The 24,335-nt window shown below is 42.8% G+C and overlaps 1 protein-coding gene across 1 annotated transcript in view; it reads right to left on the bottom strand.

Annotated features, from left to right (window-relative positions):
- SMAD1 (SMAD family member 1) overlaps positions 1-9,099 on the bottom strand; it is a 70,092-nt gene extending 60,993 nt beyond the window's left edge. The window contains exon 1 of the mRNA XM_077814456.1: positions 9,031-9,099. The gene's annotated coding sequence lies outside the window, so the exon portion shown is untranslated. The remainder of the gene's footprint in view (positions 1-9,030) is intronic.
- Between the last annotated feature and the right edge of the window lie 15,236 nt (positions 9,100-24,335).

Here is a 24,335-nt window from a genome sequence, read left to right as displayed (position 1 = left end):
TCCCTGCCAGTGCTTGTGTGCGAAACAGCTTCATGACGGATGGGGGAAGAAGGGGTAACCCGGCATGCTCAGGAGAGGAGGCGGGGCCAGGGCAGGGATTTGGGGAAGGGGTGGAGTTGGGGCGGGGCCGGGGGCCATGAACCAGCACCAGGGGACGCAGCCTCTGGCTGCTATTATAAATTTGTCGGCCTAGGCATTAATACGCCGCTGGCTGGGGATGGCCAGTGGAAAGGGGAGTGAGAAAAAGCCTTTAACTCTTCACTACTTTGTGTGTCATACCTAGTGAGACTGATAGGAACTCAGTCTTGCCCCCAAGTTTACAGAAAATTACTAAAAAAAAAAGAACAGCAAGAGATTTAACAGTTTCAGCCAGTCCTAGATTCACTTCTTGCTCACCTATGCTTTGGAAACAAATATGAGAGCCTCCTTTCCACTGTATCTAGGAAATAAGCAAGTTGTAACCTGTATATTTTTTTATCCATTAATCAAAGCTGCTTTACATGAGAGTCTTTAGCCATGGGTGCATGCAAGGTAGGAAGCTTTCAATTTTAACTACTTTCCACCTCAAGCCACACTGAAACCTAATTACATAAAGAGTGCAATGTATTGGTAGAATAAAGATAAATATGCAGTTCATTAACACATGAATGTGAACAAACAGCAAATGTTTCTCCTCCTCCCCCAAACACGTTTACATGTGGAAACCACAACAGGATTCTTCAGACATTTCACATCTAAGCGAACTTTTCTGCTTAAAAAAAAAAAAAATGGCTAGGTACTACAGTTAGTTTACTTTGATTCCTTTATCTATAATGACTCTCTACCTAAATAATTTCATTGAGTCACCTTTCTATTTGACCCAATTAATTGCAGCAGGTTTAACATTGAACACTGCAGATTTTAAGCAGACAATTCATGTACATGCACACTAACATGGCATATTTAAGAAGTACAAGAAACTCAAAGATTTACTATAACCTAACGTAGTGAATTTAAAATAAGCCTCTACTGTAGAATATGCTACATATGCAATGTACTGCAAATACTGCTTATTTAATGTCTTATATAAAATGTATAATATGAATATTTTAAACAAGTTTGAAATGACATTAGTATTTGATTCTTCAATGTGCCTAATTGTGTGTCCATAAATAAGACTATCATCACATAACGGTAGCTAGTACCAGCTCTATTTGTCCCTCCCCAATTTATCTATATTTTTTCCTATAATTAAAATGGCCACAGTAGTCCTAACAATACACTGTGGCCTCATCCACACACAGAAATTGCATTGCTTTAATGAGTTAAAAAAACCCAATTCAGCTAAATCAGTGCAAAGCCCATATATTAGTGTAAGCTAACCTGATATAACCCAGTTGAAAAGTATGCCTATGCAGGGCTTGCACTGGTTTAACTAAATAAGTTTCTAAACAGATTTTAGTTAAATTGGTTCAATTTATAGGATTAGACAATGCATTACAAAAGTTGGCTATAAATTCTGAAACTCAATTTATACTTTTATCTGTTAAAAAAATAAAAAACATCAAATGCTGCATTTGGACTTTCCCTATCACAAACGTTTTGTACCCAGAGGTAAGGTCTGTCAGCTTGAAGCTGTTCACAATCACTCCCCTATTCAACCACATTATTGAGTGAGGAGCGGGAAAACAAATGAGGCACTATCAAATTATCAAGATAAATGTTTTTAAACGCATACCCATTTCTAAATTATGCAATACTATTCTGATCACTTTGGTGTAACATTTTTAATAATTTCAATGACAAAACTTGCAAGTTAAATAAATATTTTAATTTATAATTTAGACTGTGTTAGACAGTTCTAATTAAGACTGTCTGCATTAACATATTTAGATAATCACATCTGTTGCCATGTACGAAAAAAGTCCCTCTTCTAAGCATAAAAATATGAAATAATGCTTTAGAAATTACTGGTGAACCACATTAATGATTTACTCATATGCCAAGTCAGCAGTAACACTTGCCTTTGGATAATACTGCTCTGAACAGTACCTAAATATAATTTTATAAAGGCATGTTTAAAAATAATTTTCTTTTCTCCTTGTATGCCAGACAAGGCCATGTCTATATGAGGAAATGGACCAGAACAGCTCCAGTATAATTTAGGGGTTCTGGAATAACTCCCCATGTGGACACTCGATTCCTGAATAAAAGCAATTTTATTCTGTAATAGTAACTTCACTTCCAAGATGAAGTAGTTATTCCACAATAAAGTCACTTTTATTTCAGAATAGAGCATCCACATGGCGGACAGGGGTCATTCTGGAATAGCTAAATAAGAATAGGTTTCAGAGTAGCAGCCGTGTTAGTCTGTATTCGCAAAAAGAAAAGGAGTACTCGTGGCACCTTAGAGACTAACAAATTTGTGCCACAAGTACTCCTTTAAATAAGAATAGCTATTCTAGAATAAATGCCAGTCAATTTTCCCTTAAATCTACAAAAGAAATTTAACTGAACAAATAAACACTTTCCTACCACTGATCTAGAATCTTAATTATCTTGCAACTGTTTACCATGTTAGGTATTTCATGCACAATATTGCTACACTAGGCAGCCCGGGAGTCATATCACCACAATGTTAAACTGTCATTTCAATGGAAGACAAGTACAGAGGTGATGCACCAGTGGCCACATTGTTAATATTAAAAGATCCCAGGCACAAAAGGCATGGCTGTGCAACTAAGTATGTAGTTCAATGCTCTGTACTATGAGCAAAGGCTAAAGGAAGTGGTAATGTTTAGTTTGGAAAAGAGGAGATGGGGGGGGATGATATCCATCTTGAAAGGCTGCCATTAAAAAAAAATGGAGAAAAGTCGTTCTCTTTTGCCACAAAGGACAGGACAAGAGGCAATGGGTTCAAACTACAGCATAGCAGATTTAGATTAAATCTCAGAAGAAACTTCCTAACTGTAAGAACAGTAGGACAATGGAGCAGACTGCCTAGGGAGATTGTGGAAGCTTCTTCACTGGAGGTTTTCAAAAGGAGACTGGATCTGTCTTGGATGGTTTAGACAAAACAAATCCTACATCTTGGCAGGGGGTTAGACTAGACCAGTGGTTCTCAACTGGGGCACTCCAAGCAGGTTTTACGGGGTCCGCCAAGCAGGACCAGCTTTAGACTCGCTGGAACCCAGGGCAGAAAGCAACAGCCCCACTGCAGGGGGCTGAAGCCCAGGGCCTTGAGCTGCAACACCTGAGGTGGAAACAGAAGCCTGAGCAACTTCGGTTTGCGGTGCCCCGTGGCGTGGAGCCCCTGGCAATTGTCCTGCTTGCTACCCCTTAACGCAAGCCATGGCTTTTATATGCAGAAAGCCAGTTATGGTGGCACAGCTGGGCTGTGAAGTTTTTAGAGCATGTCTGGGGGACCTCAGAAAGAAAAAGGTCGAGAACCCCGGGACTAAACGACCATTGCAGTCCCTTCTAATCCTTTGTTCCCCTCAAAGACTAGTTATGAGAACCACACTTCATCATCTGCCTTTGATCCAATTCCACTACGCGGCACATTTTAGAGCAAACAGAAATGTGCAAAAACCTGAAGTCACACTGTGTAAGTCTACACTGCATCTGGGAGTGCATCTCCCAGCCCAGCTCCACAGACTTGTGCTAGTAAGGCTCACACTAGCAAATTAACAATTGCTGTGCAGCTGGGGCTGGAGCTCAGGTTCTCAAGCCTGGAGTTGGGACCACTGCCTGAGCGACTACATCAAAGCAACATCTGTCTACACAGCTATTTTTAGGGTGCTAGCACAAGCCCCAGTACCACATGTCTGTGGATCCAGTCTGTGAGGCTCATTCCCAGATGCTGTGTAGACGTACCCTTAAATTCTGTTAATCTGGGCTCTTTTGCATTCCTTGGAATTGGACTGTTTATTTTATGAAGCGTTTGGCTTTTCTTCCCTAAAAGACAGCTTCCTTTATGCAAATGAACATTTGTTCTCCATTGAGATTGTAAAAAGAATAAGGTGCCACAAGTACTCCTTGAGACTCACTTCATCGGAGCTGTAGCTCACGAAAGCTCATGCTCAAATTGGTTAGTCTCTAAGGTGCCACAAGTACTCCTTTTCTTTTTGCGAATACAGACTAACACGGCTCTTACTCTGAAACCTGTCACTGAGATTGTATATCTCTGTAGTCAGCCATTACCAGTAAAATTCTCAAAAAGAAAAGGAGTACTTGTGGCACCTTAGAGACTAAACCAGTAAAATTCTGTCCCTCTTCCCCCTCCATGGGAGTATTATCTTTAAAACCAGAGGCCTGTTCTACACACAGTTCTTGCGCTGGTATAACTATTTCAGTTTGGGATGTAATTTTTTTTACTAAGGTATTTATAACAATGCAACCCTTTATGTAGGTAAGTTATATCAATACAAAGGTGCCTTATACCCATGTAGCTTATGCCCCTTCCCATATACTGTCATAACTGTGTCCACACCAGGGAGGTTACACTGCTTTAACTAGAGTGGTTGCAACTTGTGTGTAGATGAGCTCTAAGACACTGACAACTTAACAAATCAACAAAGTTTTTGTTTTAAAATGTACTTTTGTTTGGCTTTAAAAAAAAAAGCCCAACACATTTAGAAACTCAAGAACAGGAATCAGAAAATCTTTATAAAGAACTGGGTGGTTCCAATTATTTCAGATATCCTTACACACACACAGAGAGAGAAAGTAAAAGGGCTATCTGAATATTAATATTAAGAATAGTTCTTCAGGAACTGGAATGGAAAAAGACAGTATAACTGGGCAAGTTAGTCATAAAAAAATAAACCACAAATAAAAAGAACATTAGAAGAGTCACTTCATTAACCACAAGGCAGTCTTTGTGACCTCATGTCCATTTTCACAGGTTTTACAGTTCTCCTTTCAATAAGGTTATTTCATTAGTCTGTTTCACCACAGCACAAGAGAGCTCCTTATCCACATTTTACAAATATTTCTCTGAAAAATGGGCTTCAATGCTTTACTTCCAGCTCAGAAAGTAGCTTACCTAAAAGGGCATCTTGTTTTGATCGGACTGAACCTGTAGTCTAGTCTCTTCAATCTTCCCGTAATATTCTATTGATTTTCTAGTGCTTTCTATAGCCTCTCACAAATCCATTTTAATCTGTAGTTATCACAGATAAATATAGATGGATGCAAAAATACCTAGTTTCTCCCAATTAGAGATCATATATGATTCAATGATGTTCACACAAGTCAAACCAGACAGCATTTAAGTCTACCACCACGAAAATACCAAACCAAAGGACACAGATAAGAGCCACAAGCAGGATTTGCCATGTGTGCATTGTGAAGCTTTTACTATCAGTACAAATAGCAAGAAGATTTAAGATGCTTAACATACAAAACAGTTAGTTTATGCCATTAGAAACTAGTATGCCACAGATAAAACAGATTTTTTTCCTGTAAATAGTTTAAAAATCACAGTTGCCTTAACTAAGGAAAGTAGTGAGCTATTGACAAGCAGGATTTAAAATCAATTAGTTTTAAAATAGGTTTGGTCATATAATTCAACATATACCACTCAGTTCTACAGAAGCATTTCAACAGAGATACATTCAGAGTCACTGTAGAAAGAAAAGGAGTACTAGTGGCATCTTAGAGACTAACCAATTTATTTGAGCCTAAGCTTTCGTGAGCTACAACTCACTTCATCGGATGCATCCGATGAAGTGAGCTGTAGCTCACGAAAGCTTAGGCTCAAATAAATTGGTTAGTCTCTAAGATGCCACTAGTACTCCTTTTCTTTTTGCGAATACAGACTAATATGGCTGCTACTCTGAAACCTACTTCTAGTAGGATAAAGATCACTAGTAGACTGGACAGAGTGTTAAACCATTTGCCCGCTTTCACCACTTCGCTGTTGGATTGTGTAGTCAGCTAGTAAAGCCTGATCATTTTTGAACCTCGAGAACTGTATAAAATTCAGCTTTTCCCCCACCCAATAAGAGAGATATGGTCATTCTCTATTTCAATTGTTAATGACTGGGAGAAGGAGGTTAATAGGGTACCTCTGCTCACATATTGCTCTTCATAATTTCAAATTCTCTTTATATAAAATGTTTTAAGTTATACACATGGTGCTCTCTGCATCCCCATTTTTGAAGCATAACAGGCCATGCCACACATGCTTGCTTTGGTGCCCCCATAATGTGGTTTAATTATGATGACTGAACTAATAGGCTCATATCACAGACTTTTACAGGTTGACCCCATGTCATTCTGATGTATCATTTTGCACCAGTTCAGTGCTGTAAATCAATTTAAGATCTCCAGCAGGCTGAAAAGGCTGGTAATGATGCTTTCTCTGCAGCCTCTGGGGACTCCACATTATACACAACTTACATTATTTATAAAGCTGAGGAGATGCCTCCATTAGCCTTATAAGACTACAGAAATGAAGGCTTTTGTGTACACACAACTTGGACTGGGTAGTGCACACTATTGTATTTTAAATATGGTAACATTCAAACTTATTATTTCCTATTTTTTTTAAAAAAAACAAAACAAACAAACAAAACAAACATGGCTTCAGTCTTTAACTTGCACCCATAAAGTGGCTCAGAATTTAAGGAGGGTCTGTAAAAATCACTCCAGTATACACAAAAAAGGCATAGCAATGTTATTAACCACTGTATCACTTTTCTTTACATTTCATCCCTTTAGGTACTAGTTTGAACTCAAAACTATATTTATCAACTTCCAAACACTTGAATTGGTAGACACTGCTTATACAGAAACTGAAGGATCTCAAGCTGTTTATCTAGTCTTTTTCCTACACTGTACTGGATCAAAGAGTACACAAAATGAAAAGTAGACAGGATAGCATAAGGAAAAAAGTGTATTTGATTACATACCAAGGGAATGGAAGGGTCAAAACTAAAGCAAGGACAAATCCCTACCTTTAGGGTAACCTGATCTTGCCTTGAACTGATCCTTTCTGGAGACCGTGTAAGGGTCCTGGATCACCCAACTCCAGCAAAATCTTTGTCAAGCCCCAAGTTACAGTGTGAAATGAATTACAAGAGGAGAGTCTGAACAACAGCACAGGATTATCAAATATATGGGTTAAGTGTTATTCATCTTAACATTAAAAAACCCTAAAGACAGCCACTGTAAAGGAGTCACAAAAATTAAGTATTTAATATTTAAACAAGGAGCAATGAGAATCTTCTACCAACTGCCCTGCACAGAACTCCTGTCCAGACTGATATATTTTACCTTGTGAGTTGCAACTGGAAGCAAGTCGCCAATAAATTTAATGTAGTACTTAGAGACAAGATTAAAATCAGTTTTAACACAGCAAGTTCCTTTACAGGATTCATTCACTGTTTGACACACTGAGGTGTGGGCACGTGACCACATGAAGCCTAGCAGAATTTTAGGTGTCTGCTTATAAAGAAAAATAATCTCTGTGGGTTCTTAGCCTCAGTTTTGAGCTTCATGTTGTGTAATGTACAAAATCACAAACAAGCTAAGTCTTACAGGGAAGGAGAAGTCAGAAGAGGCAAGAGTTGACAGTTTTTATGTAAAAAGAACAGGAGTACTTGTGGCACCTTGGAGACTAACGAATTTATTAGAGCATAAGCTTTCATGAGCTACAGCTCACTTCACTTAGTCTCTAAGGTGCCACAAGTACTCGTTTTCTTTTTGCAGATCCAGAGTAACAGGGTTGCTGCTCTGAAACCGGTTTTTATGTATAGAGCGGTCTGAAACATAACCTTTTACCTAAAATGCTAATTTCTAGAAACACAATATCCTACTATGTCTGCCATAAACTGAGGATAGGCATATATTTGCTTCTATATGAAATGTACACCAATGAAAAAAAAAAAGAATTTGATGTTTCTGACAATCCAATATTCCACCCAAGAGAAGGGTTGCGCCCATTCTTAGATGCAATGAACATCAGTTCTTTTTCCCTAAATATATCTTCCAAAAACTAAACTACAAATAAGCATATGCTCTACAAGCAAACTGCAAAACCGGCCTGTACATCTTCTGTAATTTTATAAACTGCTAACAAAGGGATAAATATTGTGCTTCTTACTCCATCAAAGCTCCCACTGGCTTCATTAAAAATGATAGGGTCTGGCCCAGCTACTTTAGAAAGCATGATTGAACACTTGCGCATGGACATATCTTAATAAAATTTAAAGGTACATCTCAAGCTGGATAATCTCATTCTGTACAGCAGAAGTAAATTGAAAATCACATTGAGAGAAGGAAAATCACGTGCATCCAAACCTCCTAATAAACAGAAGAATTTTAAGTGAACTTTCCTTGACCTCTAAACAAATCTTGTTGCAAAAAGCAAATCCATTCGGAGGGACAAAGATTTGGAGTAGCCAAGTCATTAGAGAAATGCTTTTCCCAAATAAAAACAAAAGGGCATTTGCCTTGTGCTAGCCAGAGCTTTACAGGAACCGTTGCAAGTTTCTCCCACTTGGCTGTGAACACAATGGGGCCAGGACAAGAGTCTGAGGCAGCAAAAGCCCCAGGAATAGGGTTTTCTCATGAGAAAGGGAGAAAGGAAGAGGGAAGGAGAGCGCTCTTGGCGGCTCTATTTTTAATTCCTCCAGCCCAACAAAGAAATCTGCCCAGAAACTTTAAACCAAAGAAGGCAGCAACGCTGAAAGCACAGAAGTCACAGGTTTCTCTCCGGGCACCCGCAGAGACGCCATCATGCTGGAGAAAAACCCTGTCCCCCTCCAAAAAAATAAAAATAAAAAAAAATCCGTCCCTCCTTACCCCAAACGGTGGTGAAAAGAAGAAGGCCGGACCCGAGCCCGAGGTTGGAAATAACCGGGGGAAGGGGGAGCAACAAGGCAAAGCGCAGCCACCATTCAAACCACTTCCCCGGCGGCAGCAAGCCCTGCCCGGCCCCGGCCAGCCTGCAAGCCCCAGCACGCGGAGGGTGGGGGCTTGGAGGGCCCCGGGCCAGGCACAGGAGCCGGCTGGGGAGAGGGCAAAGAAGCGCAAAGTTGTTACCGGCTGCTGGGCGGCGAAGCGGGCAGAGGAGGCACCGAACGCCGCGGCCGCTCGCTCGCTGGCTCCCTCCGTCCTCCCCTGGCTGCTGCTGTTGCGGCTCCAGCCGCCAGGCAGCCCCGCACTCGCTCTGCCTCTGCGCCTGGATTGATCTGGTCTCACTGGCGTCAGGCAGTCGGAGCCGCCCAGCCTCCACTTACCCCACTGCCAATATAACACACACACCAGGCCGGCGAGGGATCCTCTCCAAATTCCCACCCCCGCCAGCAGCTGCAGCTGCCTTGGGGCCCCTCTACAAAGTCCTGGGTCGTGCTCCCCTTGCATTGCCGGCTTACTTTGGTTTGTTAGCGCCAGCCTCCGGCGTTCAAAAATCACGAAAGTGACTTAAAAAGCACGGTTTAAAAAAAAACCCAGGAATATATTTGGGCTACTTTTTATTTTCCATCTGGTTTCGCAGTCTATAGGGTACACTTGCCTCACGTTTTCAAATGTGTCCCTGCAAACATGAGGGCTAGTAAAAAATGTATAGCTTTAATAAAATTAATTATTATTGCAGCTGATATTCTCACAACAATCTCGTGTTTCCAGGAGTTGTGGCCCTGATTCTGCAGTGTAGTCCATGCCTGGGCAGAGATTCACCACCACGGAGCTCGTGCTGGGCGCAGAACAAAGTTGGTGAGGAAGGAGACTGAGAGCTTGTCTATACAGTGAAATTGCCTGGCATAACTTAACCTGTATAATTATATTGCTATGGTAAAGCCAGTAAATTTCTCCATGGGCAGCACAGCATGGGGAGGAGGTGACCAGCCCTTTGTGAAGAAAGAAGTGGTTCGGGACTATTTAGAAAAGCTGGACGAGCACAAGTCCATGGGGCTGGATGCGCTGCATCCAAGAGTGCTAAAGGAGTTGGCGGATGTGATTGCAGAGCCATTGGCCATTATCTTTGAAAACTCATGGCGATCGGGGGAAGTCCCGGACAACTGGAAAAAGGCTAATGTAGTGCCCATCTTTAAAAAAGGGAAGGAGGAGGATCCTGGGAACTACAGGCCAGTCAGCCTCACCTCAGTCCCTGGAAAAATTATGGAGCGGGTCCTCAAGGAATCAATTCTGAAGCACTTAGAGGAGAGGAAAGTGATCAGGAACAGTCAGCATGGATTCACCAAGGGCAAGTCATGCCTGACTAATCTAATTGCCTTCTATGAGGAGATAACTGGCTCTGTGGATGAGGGGAAAGCAGTGGACGCGGTGTTCCTTGACGTTAGCAAAGCTTTTGACACGGTCTCCCACAGTATTCTTGCCAGCAAGTTAAAGAAGTATGGGCTGGATGAATGGACGATAAGGTGGATAGAAAGTTGGCTAGATTGTCGGGCTCAATGGATAGTGATCAATGGCTCCATGTCTAGTTGGCAGCCGGTATCAAGTGGAGTGCCCAAAGGGTCGGTCCTGGGCCGGTTTTGTTCAATATCTTCATTAATGATCTGGAGGATAGTGTGGGATTGCACCCTCAGCAAGTTTGCATATGACACTAAACTGGGAGGAGAGGTAGATACGCTGGAGGGTAGGGATAGGATACAGAGGGCTCTAGACAAATTAGAAGATTGGGCCAAAAGAAATCTGATGAGGTTCAACAAGGACAAGTGCAGAGTCCTGCACTTAGGATGGAAGAATCCCATGCACCGCTACAGACTAAGGACCGCATGGCTCGGCAGCAGTTCTGCAGAAAAGGACCTAGGGGTTACAGTGGACGAGAAGCTAGATATGAGTCAACAGTGTGCTGTTGTTGCCAAGAAGGCCAATGGCATTTTGGGATGTATAAGTAGGGGCATTGCCAGCAGATCGAGGGACGTGATTGTTCCCCTCTATTCGACATTGGTGAGGCCTCATCTGGAGTACTGTGTCCAGTTTTGGGAACCACACTACAAGAAGAACGTGGAAAAATTGGAAAACATCCAGCGGAGGGCAACAAAAACGATTAGGGGACTGGAACACATGACTTATGAGGAGAGGCTGAGGGAACTGGGATTATTTAGTCTGCAGAAGAGAAGAATGAGGGGGGATTTGATAGCTGCTTTCAACTACCTGAAAGGAGGTTCCAAAGAGGATGGATCTAGATTGTTTTCAGTGGTAGTAGATGACAGAACAAGGAGTAATGGTCTCAAGTTGCAGTGGGGGAGGTTTAGGTTGGATATTAAGAAAAACTTTTTCACTAGGAGGGTGGTGAAACACTGGAATGCATTACCTAGGGAGGTGGTGGAATCTCCTTCCTTAGAAGTTTTTAAGGTCAGGCTTGACAAAGCCCTGTCTGGGATGATTTAGTTGGGGATTGGTCCTGCTTTGAGCAGGGGGTTGGACTAGATGACCTCCGGAGGTCCCTTCCAACCCTGATATTCTATGATCTAAGTATTATATTAACCTAATTTTAAAAGACAAAGAAATTGAAACACAGAGAGGTTACAAGGCCCTGATGCTGCTAACACTTTTGCACAGGAGTAATTTTATACATGTGAGTAGTAGTCCTGGATTACTCACACATATAAAGTTACTCATGGGCATCAGGCCATGTCTACATTTTGGGCGCTAAAGTGCCATAGCTACACTACTGTAAGCCCACAGTATAGACACAGCCTACAGCAAGGGAAGGGATTTTTCCTTCACTGTAGGAACACCACCTCCCTGAGCAAGAGTAGTTAGGTTGACAGAAACATTCTTACATCCTTCTACACCAGGAATTATGTCAGCATTGCTACCAATGGTCAGGTGTATGTAGATTTTTCACACCTCTGAGTGCTGTAGCTATGTCAACCTAAATTTTGAGACCAAGCCTCAGTATCTGCAGGAACCTCACCTAAATGACTTGCCCAAGATGACAAAAGAAACCTGTGGGAGTAGAACCTAAATTGTCTGGCTCTCAGGCCTCTGCCACAAGATCACCTTCACTCCCATACAGATTAATAATGGAAATTCAGTTACCTGTCTGGTAAACAGACATACAACCAGTGTAATAAACACAACATTGGCAGACGTGGGAACTTTGGTAAAGGACATTGGGGTGCCCCTCCCCGCAATGCAAGAAAAGTATCATGGGTTCTTTAAGGTCCACACAAAGCGGCCAGGACCTTCCTTTTAAAAAAACGGATCATCTTGGATTAAATTTTGTATTTTAAATAAACAAGTCCCTATACCTGTTACCACTTGCACCTTCTATTATTAAAGATGAATGGATTCTAATAATCCAGTTTACTCTGACCCATTTATGCTGTGTTTACTTTTTATACTTTATTCAATTTTGACAATTAAATTAAACCCCTCAGGTTTCCCTTTCTGGTCTTCATGCATCAGCAGAATGCTGCAATGTATGAGTTGAAAATACTACTGTGAAATGCTTACATCCAAACAAAATAAAATGTTTCAAATTATTTTTCAGTGTAATGAAAACATTTATGAGTAGAGAAGTGCAGAAGAAGGATAAGCTAATTACTCTATATTATTTGCATTGTGGTAAAACCTATAGAACCAGACGGGGTCAGGACCCTATTGTGCTAGGCATATACGCACAGTGATAAGATAGTCCCTACCTCAAAGGTTTAACAATCTAAGAACACCATGACCAGATCCTTGAACCCAGGTGTTGTCCCACTGACTTCAGTGGGCCCCAATGGGCAGAAGAATCTGCCCATACAGTCCTCACTGTAGGACTGGACCCAAAGGAGATGTGACAAGAAGCTAATTAGGGACTAAGCAGCGCAGTTTGTCAGGTGTCTTGTTAAAACCACAATTTTTGCTATTTTGTGAGGGGGAAGCTTGGGGTTTGTTTGTTTTTTGTGAGGGGGAGGCGTGTGGTGTGATGCAAAGGCGTTATAGTGCTTTCTATTATTTAGTTAACACTTCTTTGAGGGATAGGGAAGGTCTAGGTCGGGGTGGCCAACCTGATCCTCAGAAGGAGCCAGAATTTACCAATGTACATTGCCAAAGAGCCACAGTAATACGTCAGCAGCCCCTCCTCCCCCTAGCTCGGCCCCCCTCCCGTCGCCCCAGCTCCCAGTGCCTTCTGCTCACCAGCAGCCCCGCCAATCAGCGCCTCTCCATCCCTCCCTGCACCTCGATCAGCTGTTTTGTGGCATGCAGGAGGCTTGGGGGGGGAGGGGGAGGAGCGAGGGCATGGCAGGCTCAGGGGAGGGGGCGGGAACGGGTGGAGTGGGGGCACGGCCTGGGGCAGAGCAAGGGGTTGAGAAGTGAGCATCCCCGGCACATGGATACGGTAGATACGCTGGAGGGCAGGGATAGGATACAGAGGGACCTAGACAAATTGGAGGATTGGGCCAAAAGAAATCTGATGAGGTTCAATAAGGATAAGTGCAGAGTCCTGCACTTAGGACGGAAGAACCCAATGCACAGCTACAGAATAGGGACCGAATGGCTAGGCAGCAGTTCTGCGGAAAAGGACCTAGGGGTGACAGTGGACGAGAAGCTGGATATGAGTCATCAGTGTGCCCTTGTTGCCAAGAAGGCCAATGGCATTTTGGGATGGATAAGTAGGGGCATAGTGAGCAGATCGAGGGATGTGATCGTCCCCCCTCTATTTGACATTGGTGAGGCCTCATCTGGAGTACTGTGTCCAGTTTTGGGCCCCACACTGCAAGAAGGATGTGGATAAATTGGAAAGAGTCCAGCGAAGGGCAACAAAAATGATTAGGGGTCTGGAACACATGACTTATGAGGAGAGGCTGAGGGAACTGGGATTGTTTAGTCTGCAGAAGAGAAGAATGAGGGGGGATTTGATAGCTGCTTTCAACTACCTGAGAGGTGGTTCCAGAGAGGATGGTTCTAGACTATTCTTAGTGGTAGAAGAGGACAGGACAAGGAGTAATGGTCTCAAGTTGCAGTGGAGGAGGTTTAGGTTGGATATTAGGAAAAACTTTTTCACTAGGAGGGTGGTGAAACACTGGAATGCGTTGCCTAGGGAGGTGGTGGAATCTCCTTCCTTAGAAGTTTTTAAGGTCAGGCTTGACAAAGCCCTCTCTGGGATGATTTAATTGGGGATGGGTCCTGCTTTTGAGCAGGGGGTTGGACTAGATGACCTCCTGAGGTCCCTTCCAACCCTGATATTCTATGATTCTATGATTGGAAAGTTGGCACCTGTAGCTCCAGCCCCGAAGTCGGTGCCTATACAAGGAGCCGCATATTAACTTCTGAAGAGCCGCATGTGGCTCTGGAGCCACAGGTTGGCCACCCGTGGTCTAGGTTTTATAGGCTACCTATCCCTAAAAAGTGTGTTGTAAAGAGGTAATTAATTGGAGGAGGAGTGTGTAGAGGTATGGGAAAAGTCAGTCATATGGCATAGGGCCAGATTTTTAAAGGTAAAGACAGATAGGTATCCAGTGGGATTTTCAAAAGTGATTTTAATTTCTTTGGTGCTTTTGAAAATCCCACTAGGTGCCCATCTGCATCTTTAGGCACCTAAATAACTTTGAAAATCTAGCCCAAAGAGGCTGCATGCAAGAAGGCAAAATGAGAATTTATGTAGGCAGAATTTACTTAATTGTTTCTTCTTTACCATTCAAATTAAAAACATCCACGCCAGTATTATGATTCAGTGTTATCTTGTCTTATTTAATACACAGAATAACGAATGTAACAAATACCTAAAGAAATGCCACTCTCTGAACAGGGTAATTGCTCTCAGTCTGTGGGATTCTTACTCTGAGATGTGAGATCAGAATTTACATGCAGATTATGACAGATGATTTCTAGTTAAAATCAGCCTGGCAGCAGAAGTTTAATTTGGCTTGTTCCCTGGGCTTCTGTTACAGATAATGGCTTCTGTTGGTGACAATGCTGTGCTGAACTCCCTAGTTTTGCTTCATGTTATGTTCACCAAATTTTTGCCAGGCGGATAGCCAATAATCCAATAAAGCCAGTATTTTCATGAAGTGTTGTTCAATATTGATCAAAGTGCAACTTTTTACCTTTCAAAGCTGGGGGGGGTGTGTGTGGCAACAAAGGGTTCTCTCTATCTGTGCGTGTGTTGCTTTTGCCAGGACCAGAGCAGGAATGCAGGTCAGAACTCCTGTAAAAAGTCAGTTAGCAATCTAGTTAGAGATGCGTTAGCTTCTGTTTTGTTTAAATGGCTGTTAAAATAAGTTGTGCTGAATGAGATGTATATTCCTGTTTTTGTGTCTTTTTATAACTTAAGGTTTTGCCTAGAGGGATTCTCTGTGTTTTGAATCTAATTACCTTGTAAGGTATTTACCATGCTGATTTTACAGAGGTGATTCTTTTACTTTTTCTTCAATTAAAATTCTTCTTTTAAGAACCTGATTGCTTTTTCATTGTTCTTAAGATCCAAGGGTTTGGGTCTGTGTTCACCTATGCAAATTGGTGAGGATTTTTATCAAGACTTCCCCAGGAAAGAGGGTGTAGGGCTTGGGGGGATTCTAGGGGGAAAAGACGTTTCCAAGTGGGCTCTTTCACTGTTATATTTGTTAGATGCTTGGTGGTGGCAGCAATAAAGTCCAGGGACAAAAAGGTAAAATAGTTTGTACCTTGGGGAAATTTTAACCTAAGCTGGTAAAAATAAGCTTAGGGGGGTTTTCATACAGGTTCCCACATCTGTACCCTAGAGTTCAGAGTGGGGAAGGAAACTTGACAGCTTGTAAGATGCTACCATAACTGGGAGAGCTAAAGGCCAGAAGAGACTGGTTAAGAAAAGTGGAGCTAAACTATGAAGAGCCTTGAAAGTAAGGACCATATATGGTCCTAAGACTGACCAACTTCCACCAGAAAACTTTTGATCATAGTATGGAAGTCCATCTGCACGGATCCGATTGCATAATAGGGACCTATCTTTGTTGCCATATTTGCTACCATACACAAAAAAAGACAAGGACCCTAAAGAAGCCCATTTAATTTCTTAACATACAATTTCTTCCTGAATTAGCCCACCATGATTAAGATTTATACAGAATAAACATTAAACTGATAACTTTATAAGATTATTAAACACATTTCTCTGTTATATTAAATAATACTTCTGTAGCAAATCTGTCTTTGATCAGGTTGCATAATCATTCTTCTTTTCTACTGATGGGATTTGGACCAAAATTCATTACTTGGATAAGATTAATGTACCCAACTACAGCAGCCAAGATCCTTATTAATGGTTATGATTCCAAAAGCCTGCAGCTGAAACATAGTACTACACAGAGCTCAGCCTTATCTCTCTTACTGTTTACATTTATTATGGAATCTCTAATACAAAGAATTCATTCCAGCAACGATATTTTTGGAGTAGGAATAAGCAATATTGAACAGCAGATTGCATTACATATGTTGAGGATACAATAATTTTTGCCAGTAACCCTATAGTGCCCCTAGACAATATATTGAAGCAATGTAACATTTTTGGAGAACTTTCTAGATTCAAAATGAATTACAATAAATCAGAGCCTCTCCCTCTAGACTTTGCCCAGAGCCATTCAGAGGCCTTTGAAGATAATTTAACTTTGTCTTGTACACCACTTTAATTAGGGATATTGGAGTCCATGTAGCCAAAAATTCTTTGGACCTTTTTAAATTAAATGATCTCCCTTTAGCCACTTAACTTAAAAGATTTACATAACTGGAATAATCTCAGCCTATTATTGGTTTCTTAGAAGACACCACTAGGATTAAACTTCACTCCATCTTAATTACCATTTTCAAGTTTTTACAGTCCCTGGCCAATTTAAATCTCATTAAAAAACTACAGAGCAGTATATTAAAATGTATGTACACAGGTGTCAAATACAAAATTAGAGCTTATTTTCTTTATCAGAAAAAAAATCAACAGTGATTTGACATTTTCAAACCTAGCTCTTTACTGTTTGGCAACACAGTTAGGTCCACCAGCTGACAGGTATAGAAATGGCTCCCAATGTATCCCATATCAATATATCTCTTTCCTTCTACAGTTTATTTATATCTTCACTAATATAATTAACCTATTTGTCAACTGATGAAGAGCACTGTGTAAGAGCTAGGTGTTATTATTTATTACTATTAATATTACTCACCATGCAGTGGTTATTGGTTTTCTAAGCAAAAGATTTTTTCATTTTGGAATGTATGTATGAATTATATTTATACATCAGGCATAAGAGCAGAATTACATGTTTAGTAGTGGAAGGCTAACTGAAAGAGTTCTAAAGTGGAATGTGGAGATTAGTAAAATTATTCTGAGCATTGGATAAAGGAGGCTGCTCCAGGCATAGGGTACTACATAGAAAAAAAGCAACAAATGGGACATTTCTCTCTTGTAGGGCAAGAGACCAGGAAAGACATTGTGCTTCTGTTGTTCATGGCCCAACTGGATGTACATAATTATGAGTGCTTTGCCAGGAATCCTAAGTTTTTCAAAGATAAATTGTGCCTAATGGACATAGAACAGCTTTATGCCAATGCAAATAGCATGTCCACTCATTATTGTGATAAAGTGATCTGTAAATTTGTTAGTCTCTAAGGTGCCACAAGTCCTCCTTTTCTTTTTGCGGATACAGACTAACACGGCTGCTACTCTGAAACTCTATACTGTGTTCACCAGTTATAGAAGGCTTCTTGGCTCTGTCCTTAAAACATGTAGGCAGCCAAACCTTAAACAGCAGGTAAAATCGGCAGAGCCATGCAAAACAATTTTTGCGGATTGGATGCAGATACAAGTTTTGTATCCACACAGGGGTGTAAAAAGTTGGGCTGCCTACCTTGATGGCCTGGGGCAATGTGTTCTTGTCTAGTACTTGACAAGAGATGGTCTTGAAACAAATGTATATATATATCATTTTCCATTTGCACTTCCTGGCACAAATTATGTTGCAGGTCTCAAACATCCTGGCTGTAACACATGATTATACAAGTTGTTGAAAACATGTACATATAACAGGAATCATAGAAATGTAGGACTGAAAGGAACCTCAGTAGGTCATCTAGTCCAGTCCCCTGCACTGAGGCAGGACTAAGGGTATGTCCACACTTACAGCGCTGCGAGAGAGAGCTCCTAATGGCATATAAAAAAACACCCGTGCTCTCCGCCAACATAGTGCTATGCACACTAGTGCTTATGCCGGCATAATTTATGTCTTTCAGGGGGGTGGAATATTCACATCACTGAGAGACATAAGTTTTGCTGATATAAGTGGTAGTGTAGACATAGCCTAAGTATTATCTAAACTGTCCCTCACACGTATTTGTCTAACCTGTTGTAGAAGGAAAGCCCTAAAAGAATGAAACTAAATTTCAAACTCCATGCCTCTTCCACTCAAGTTTTTTTTTCCCCTCTGAGATAAAATAGCCAAACTGTTGCCAGGCAAGTAGAGTAATACTAAATATAAAATCTCATCTATACATTATGTACTATTATACATACACACACAAAAACACAACTATGATTAAATAACTTCATTAAGGTTACAAGGTCAACCACTCAACAGTTAAAAAAATGCTAGAGCAGCCTTAATTGGGGAGCCCTTGCATAGATGCACTATAATACAATCTTTAATGACATGATTACATACTATATTTTCCACAGGACCCTTGCCTCAGGCAGTGCACAGGATGGATAGAACTCAAATAATGAGCAGCTATTCAATATTTTGCTTTCTTCTTGTTCAATGTGTGGCCCTCATCCTTATTTATTACATACTATTCAAACCCTGCTCTGAAAACAGAATTATTCATTTCTTCATAGGTTTTCTATGGCACTCATCACTGTAGTATCTGAGTGGTTTCATAAACATTGATTAATTTATCTTTGCAAAACCCCAGTGAGGGGGCGAGATGCTATTATCCCCATTTTACAGTTGGGGAGCTGGGGCACAGATAGATTATGGTCCAAAGTTTCCACAAATTTTGGGAGCCCAATCTGAGACACTTAAAAGAGATACATAATGCCGGTCTTAAGTGCTCAGAGGTCAGCTCCCATTCATTTCAGTTGCAGCTGAGAATGTAGCACTTCTGCAAATCAGACTCCAGGGTCTCAAGTCAGGTACCCAGAAAATGAGGGAACACACAATTAGTGACCACCTACAGAAAGTATGGGGGAAGCGACTTATCTAGCATCACACAGGAACTCTGTGGCAGAGGCAGGGATAGAATTCAATTCCCCAAGGCAGCATTCACCTGCTTAACTGTGAGACCATCCTTCCTCATCCTATAATCCGTGGCCTCATTCCCAGTGAATCTGTGGCTCTGTGGGCAGGACTTGCTATTGCTGTCGCTGCTGCTGGAAGAAGTGGCTGCTACTGCACTACCCCTGCTTTGCTGCCTGCTGGGGAGGGGGGAATAGCATGGAGCCTTCCCTTGTCGCTCCTGCTGCTGACGACCATCTGCTGACCTGCCTGCCTCCACTTACCCACCCTGGGACTAGTGCAGCAGAGACTATGATCACATGCCCCCCTTGAAATTTTCCTTCCCCACAGTTTGCATTGGGCTGGTGGGCCTTCTCTTCCCCATGCCTGCCCATCAGCTCCTCCCCCTCACAGTATCCCACCCTCCCCACTGTCTCCTGTGGTCCTCCTCCCTTGTAGTTCACTGCTCCCCACATCTTGTGTGGTCCCCTTCTGCTTGCAGTTTGCTCCCCGCCCGTGTATGCTCTCTCTCTCTCCTTGTAGTTCATTGCTCCCTCCCCACCTCCCTCCCTTTGTTACCTGCCTTCCCTGCCCTGCCCTGCCCAGCCCACCTCATCCCTTGTTATTTTGTTATCTGTCCTGCCCAGAGCTCCCAGCTCCTATTGCTGTTTGGTATCTGCTCCACCCCAGAGCCCCTCCCCCTTCACTGGTACTTGACTTCCCAACCCAGTCCCACCTTCACTCTTTGTTCCTCTCTAGGCCCCTTCCCTATCCCCTTACTGTATATTTCCCTGTCCCCCCTGTCCTGCCCAGGGGCTTACAGAGCTTGCTTAGAAACCAGATGTGTCCATCATAAGATCCTTTAATGCTCTGCCAGGTCTGGTAAAAGTTCATTTAAAAAAAAAAAAGGTATTTTATACATGGTGCCACCTAGTGGCTGAACAATACAATTTAGCATTCCACTACATCTCCCCCTTTACCTTCTACATTCCTAAGACCATCACTAAGGTGACCAGATGTCCCATTTTTAAAGGGACAGTTCCATTTTTGGGGACTTCTTATATAGGCGCCTATTACTCCCCACCCCCTGTCCTGTTTTTTCCCCACAGTTGCTATCTGGTCACCCTAACTATCACGCTATCTTTGAAGTTCAGTATGGATCAGTCCGTTATGCATCTCTGAATTGCACTGGTTTTCTAATTACACAACCCCAATTTGTTATAACTTGGTCATCTGGCTGTCCATTAGTTGCAATGGCTGTGGTTTGTTTGGAATCCTTGAGTCTTCTTATTCTGCATCTGCCATCTGTCGCGTTTGTTCTGTTGATAGCTTGTTCCTCAGAAATAACAAGCTATAGATGAAGACCGTTTCTCTTGAACTCTCCACTGTTGGTCTCAATCACATGTGATTGAGAGCTGAATTATTTTTCCTTATGATTGCTGGAGTTGTCCATCTTTTTTCTCCATCCAATTTGACGTGAACACGGACACCACTTTCTATACCTGGCAGTTCTCTGAGTGATGTCTGTTGTAAAAGGGTTCATAGGCTCTTTTAGCCTTTTTATCTAAGTTGGCTACTCTTCATGTCTGGCCACTTTGGAGATAGATTCTTTTCCAAAGCTGGAACAGTAGTTTGATTTGTCTTCCCATCAGGAGTTGTCCTGGATTACATCCAGTAGTTGCTATTGGTGTTGATCTGTAACTCAGGAAAGCAAGGAATGGATTTTCCTGCTGTAGGATTTTCTTGGCTGTCTGTACAGCTCTTAGCCGCTCAATTTGCTTCTGCGACGGCCATTGAATGTGGGCTGCTAGCAATAGGATCAAAATCATATTTTGTTTGAAAGGTTTTTAATTCTGCTGCAGTGAATTATGGTCCGTTGTCCTTCACTAGTTGTTCTGGAATACTGAAGTGAGCAAAAGTGCACTTCATTTTCTCAACACCACTGACATGTTATGGCTTTCAACTACATTATTTCTAAATACCTGGAAAAATAGTCCACAATGATCAGGTAATGATGTTCTATGAATTCACATAAATCTGCAGCTTGTCTCTTCCAAGGTCTGTCTGGTAGAGGTGTTATTGAAGGTTCTTTGTGTTATGTTGGTCTGTTAGTTCTGCAATGTTCACACGCTGATACTTTATTCTTTATGTTTTTGCTGATGGCTGGCCACCCCACTGGCTTGTTGGCCCATTCATGGCATTTAGTTAATCCTTGATGTCCTTCATGGATGAGGTTTAGGATTTCTCCTTTCATTTAGTTTGGAATGGCAATTCAGTCACCTTTATTCATGAGTCCACTGGACTTGCTTAGTTATCATCCACACACCACAAAGTAGTCTCTTGTCACTTCCTTAGGATCCTTTAGGCATTTGGGCCAGCCAGCCCTAATGTAATTTAGAACTTCCTGAAGTTGGAGTCTGTTGAGGTTGCTTTTTCTAGCTTGTGTAGTCTCTTTTCGGACACTGATCTGTATGTGTCCACAGCATCCACATATGCCTTTACACAGTGATGAGCTGCCAAAATTGTAACAACCGGTTCCCTCCTCACCCCACGAGGGTGTCATGGACTGCTCCTGCCACCCGGGACCCCTGCCCCATCCAACCCCCCATGTGCCTTGACGCCCCCCTGGGACCCCTGCCCCATCCACCCTTGTCCCCTGACTGCCCCCAGAACCAGGCAGGAGGGTCTCGTGGGCCACCGTAGTGGGTGCCCACCATGCCCCGCCCCTAAGAGCCAGAGGGCCCTGCTGGGGGGGCGAGGTGAGGAGTCCTGGCAGTGCTTACCTGGGACAGCTCCCAGGAAGCATCTGGCCAGTCCCTCTGGCTCCTAGAGGTGGGGTAGCATAGCTGGGGGGGAGCAGGGGGAGCGCCTGCTCCCCACACCGATCCCATCAAAAGTGGCGCCTTAGGCACCAACTCCCTGGGTGCTCCGGGAATGGAGCACCCACAGGAAAAATTTGGTGGGTGCAAAGCCACCACTGGCAGCTCCCCGCCCCACACCCAGCCCCAGCTCACCTCCGCTCAGCCTCTGCCTCCTCCCCTGAATGTGCTGCCCCACTCTGCTTCTCCGCCCCCCACCCTGGCTTCCCGCGAATCAGCTGTTCACGCGGGAAGCCTGGGAGGGCTGAGAAGCAGGCGGCAGCTTCACGCTCAGGCCCTGGGAGGCGGAGGTGAGCTGGGGAGCGGTTCCCCTGCGCACCCCTCCCCCCACCCGGGTTACCTGCTGTGGCAGGGGCAGCCCTCCTAGCGCACCCACCACCCCAGCTCACCTCTGCTCTGCCTCCAAGGGCCTGAGCGTGAAGCCGCCACCTGCTTCAACCCTCCCAGGCTTCCCGCGTGAACAGCTGATTTGTGGGAAGCTGGGGGGTGGAAAAGCAGAGCAGGGCGGTGTGTTCAGGGGCGGAGGCGGGGTGGAGGTGAGGTGAGCTGGGGCTGGGTGAGGAGCTGCCTGTAAGTACTCTGCACCCACCAAATTTTCCCTGTGGGTGCTCCAGCCCTGGAGCACCCACGGAGTTGGCGCCTAGGGTGCTACTTTTGGCCAGTTAAGTTTAGAAGCCCTTTTAGAACCAGTTGTCCCTCGTGGGACAACTGGTTCTAAAAAGGTCTTCTAAATTTAACAACCGGTTCCAGTGAACCGGTGCGAACCGGCTCCAGCTCACCACTGCCTTTACATCTTCATGCTCATGGGTAGTTGAGTGCAATGCTGGGCTCTGTGACAGTGTTTGCTGCTACCAGATTTTTCCCAGAACATATTTAGCAATTGAATTAAATCAAATTAACCTTAGCAATAGATATTGGCATCTCAGCAGTGCTTGATCCAGGTCTTTTCTGTTGATGAGAGTTACAGCGATTTATGGTCTGTTATCCGTGTAAGTGAATCCACTCCATATAGATATTTGTAAAAGTCCTCACATTCCCATATACTTGCCAGATACTCCTTTTCAATTTATCCATATAGGTTCTGTTTCTGTGAGGGTGTGAGAGCAAAATTCAACTGGCTTCCACTCAGAGCCATGTTGTTGCAACAGTATAGTACCTATGCCATATCTGCTTGTATCCACACTGAACATTATGGGTTTGTTCACACCCTAGTACTTGAAAACTGGAACTGTTGAGATAATGTCTTTTACCATTTTTTGAAGGCACTTTTTTGATTTGGCCTCCGTAGCCAAGATGTGTTGGACATTGATAGTTCCTTCAGAGGTTCAGTTATTATAGGAAGGTCTTGTGGGTATCAAAGTAATTTACCATCCCCAGTATGTGTCTCAGTTCTGGTACATTAGTTGGTGCATTCAATTCTCAAATTGCTTTTACCTTCTCAGGACTAGGACTGATTCCATCTTTGTTTATTGTCTGTCCCAAAAACTTGATTTGAGGTGGTGAAAAAAAACAAAACAAACCACATTTTTCCTTGTTTAGCTTTTTTCTGAACTGACTGATTAGGTTTAGCATTGTTAGGGTTTTGTTGTGTTTGTCCATCAAAGAGCCATGTATCAGAATACTGCCCAGGAAAATGACAACTCCATTTGTGTTGGTTTAACAGTTCTCAGAGTAACAGCCGTGTTAGTCTGTATTCGCAAAAAGAAAAGGAGGACTTGTGGCACCTTAGAGATTAACCTAGTCTCTAAGGTGCCACAAGTACTCCTTTTCTTTTAACAGTTCTGACATCTTTCTTTGGAAAATTTCAGGTGCACTGGTAATTCCAAAAATTAATCTTCAAAAGCAAAGTCTCCCAAAGGATGTGATAAATGTAGTCAGTTTAGCACTTTCTGTGGGTAAAGGAATTTGCCAGAATCTGCTTGAGGCATCCTGCTTTGTGAATGTTGAAGCTTCTTTCACTTTGGGGAGGAAGTTATCCAGTGATGAGAGGATATATTTTTATCTCACAACTGCTGCATTAAGTCTTTTAAGATCCACACAGATTTGTATTTTTCCATGTTTTCTTTATAACTGGTACCAAGGGGGCACACCGTGCTGATGGCTCAGAGATTTTTCTGGATTATGCCAATCTATTCCATTCTCTTTAACTCAGTTTCCACTTTATGAAGTAATGGGATAGGAATCCTGCAAGGCACAGGTACACTATATGGGTCAGCATGATCTCTTACGGTTATTTGTACTGCATCTTCACAATTCCACTATCACCAAATGGTCCATCAAATTCTTCCACCTTTCTCACTAGGCCCATCATAGCTGCTATGCTGCACTTGAG

The sequence above is a fragment of the Eretmochelys imbricata genome, chromosome 4 (assembly GCF_965152235.1).
Source record: "Eretmochelys imbricata isolate rEreImb1 chromosome 4, rEreImb1.hap1, whole genome shotgun sequence".
Taxonomy (NCBI): domain Eukaryota; kingdom Metazoa; phylum Chordata; order Testudines; family Cheloniidae; genus Eretmochelys; species Eretmochelys imbricata.
The sequence above is the reverse complement of the archived record's forward strand: the minus strand, read 5'-3'. Positions and strand labels throughout refer to the sequence as shown.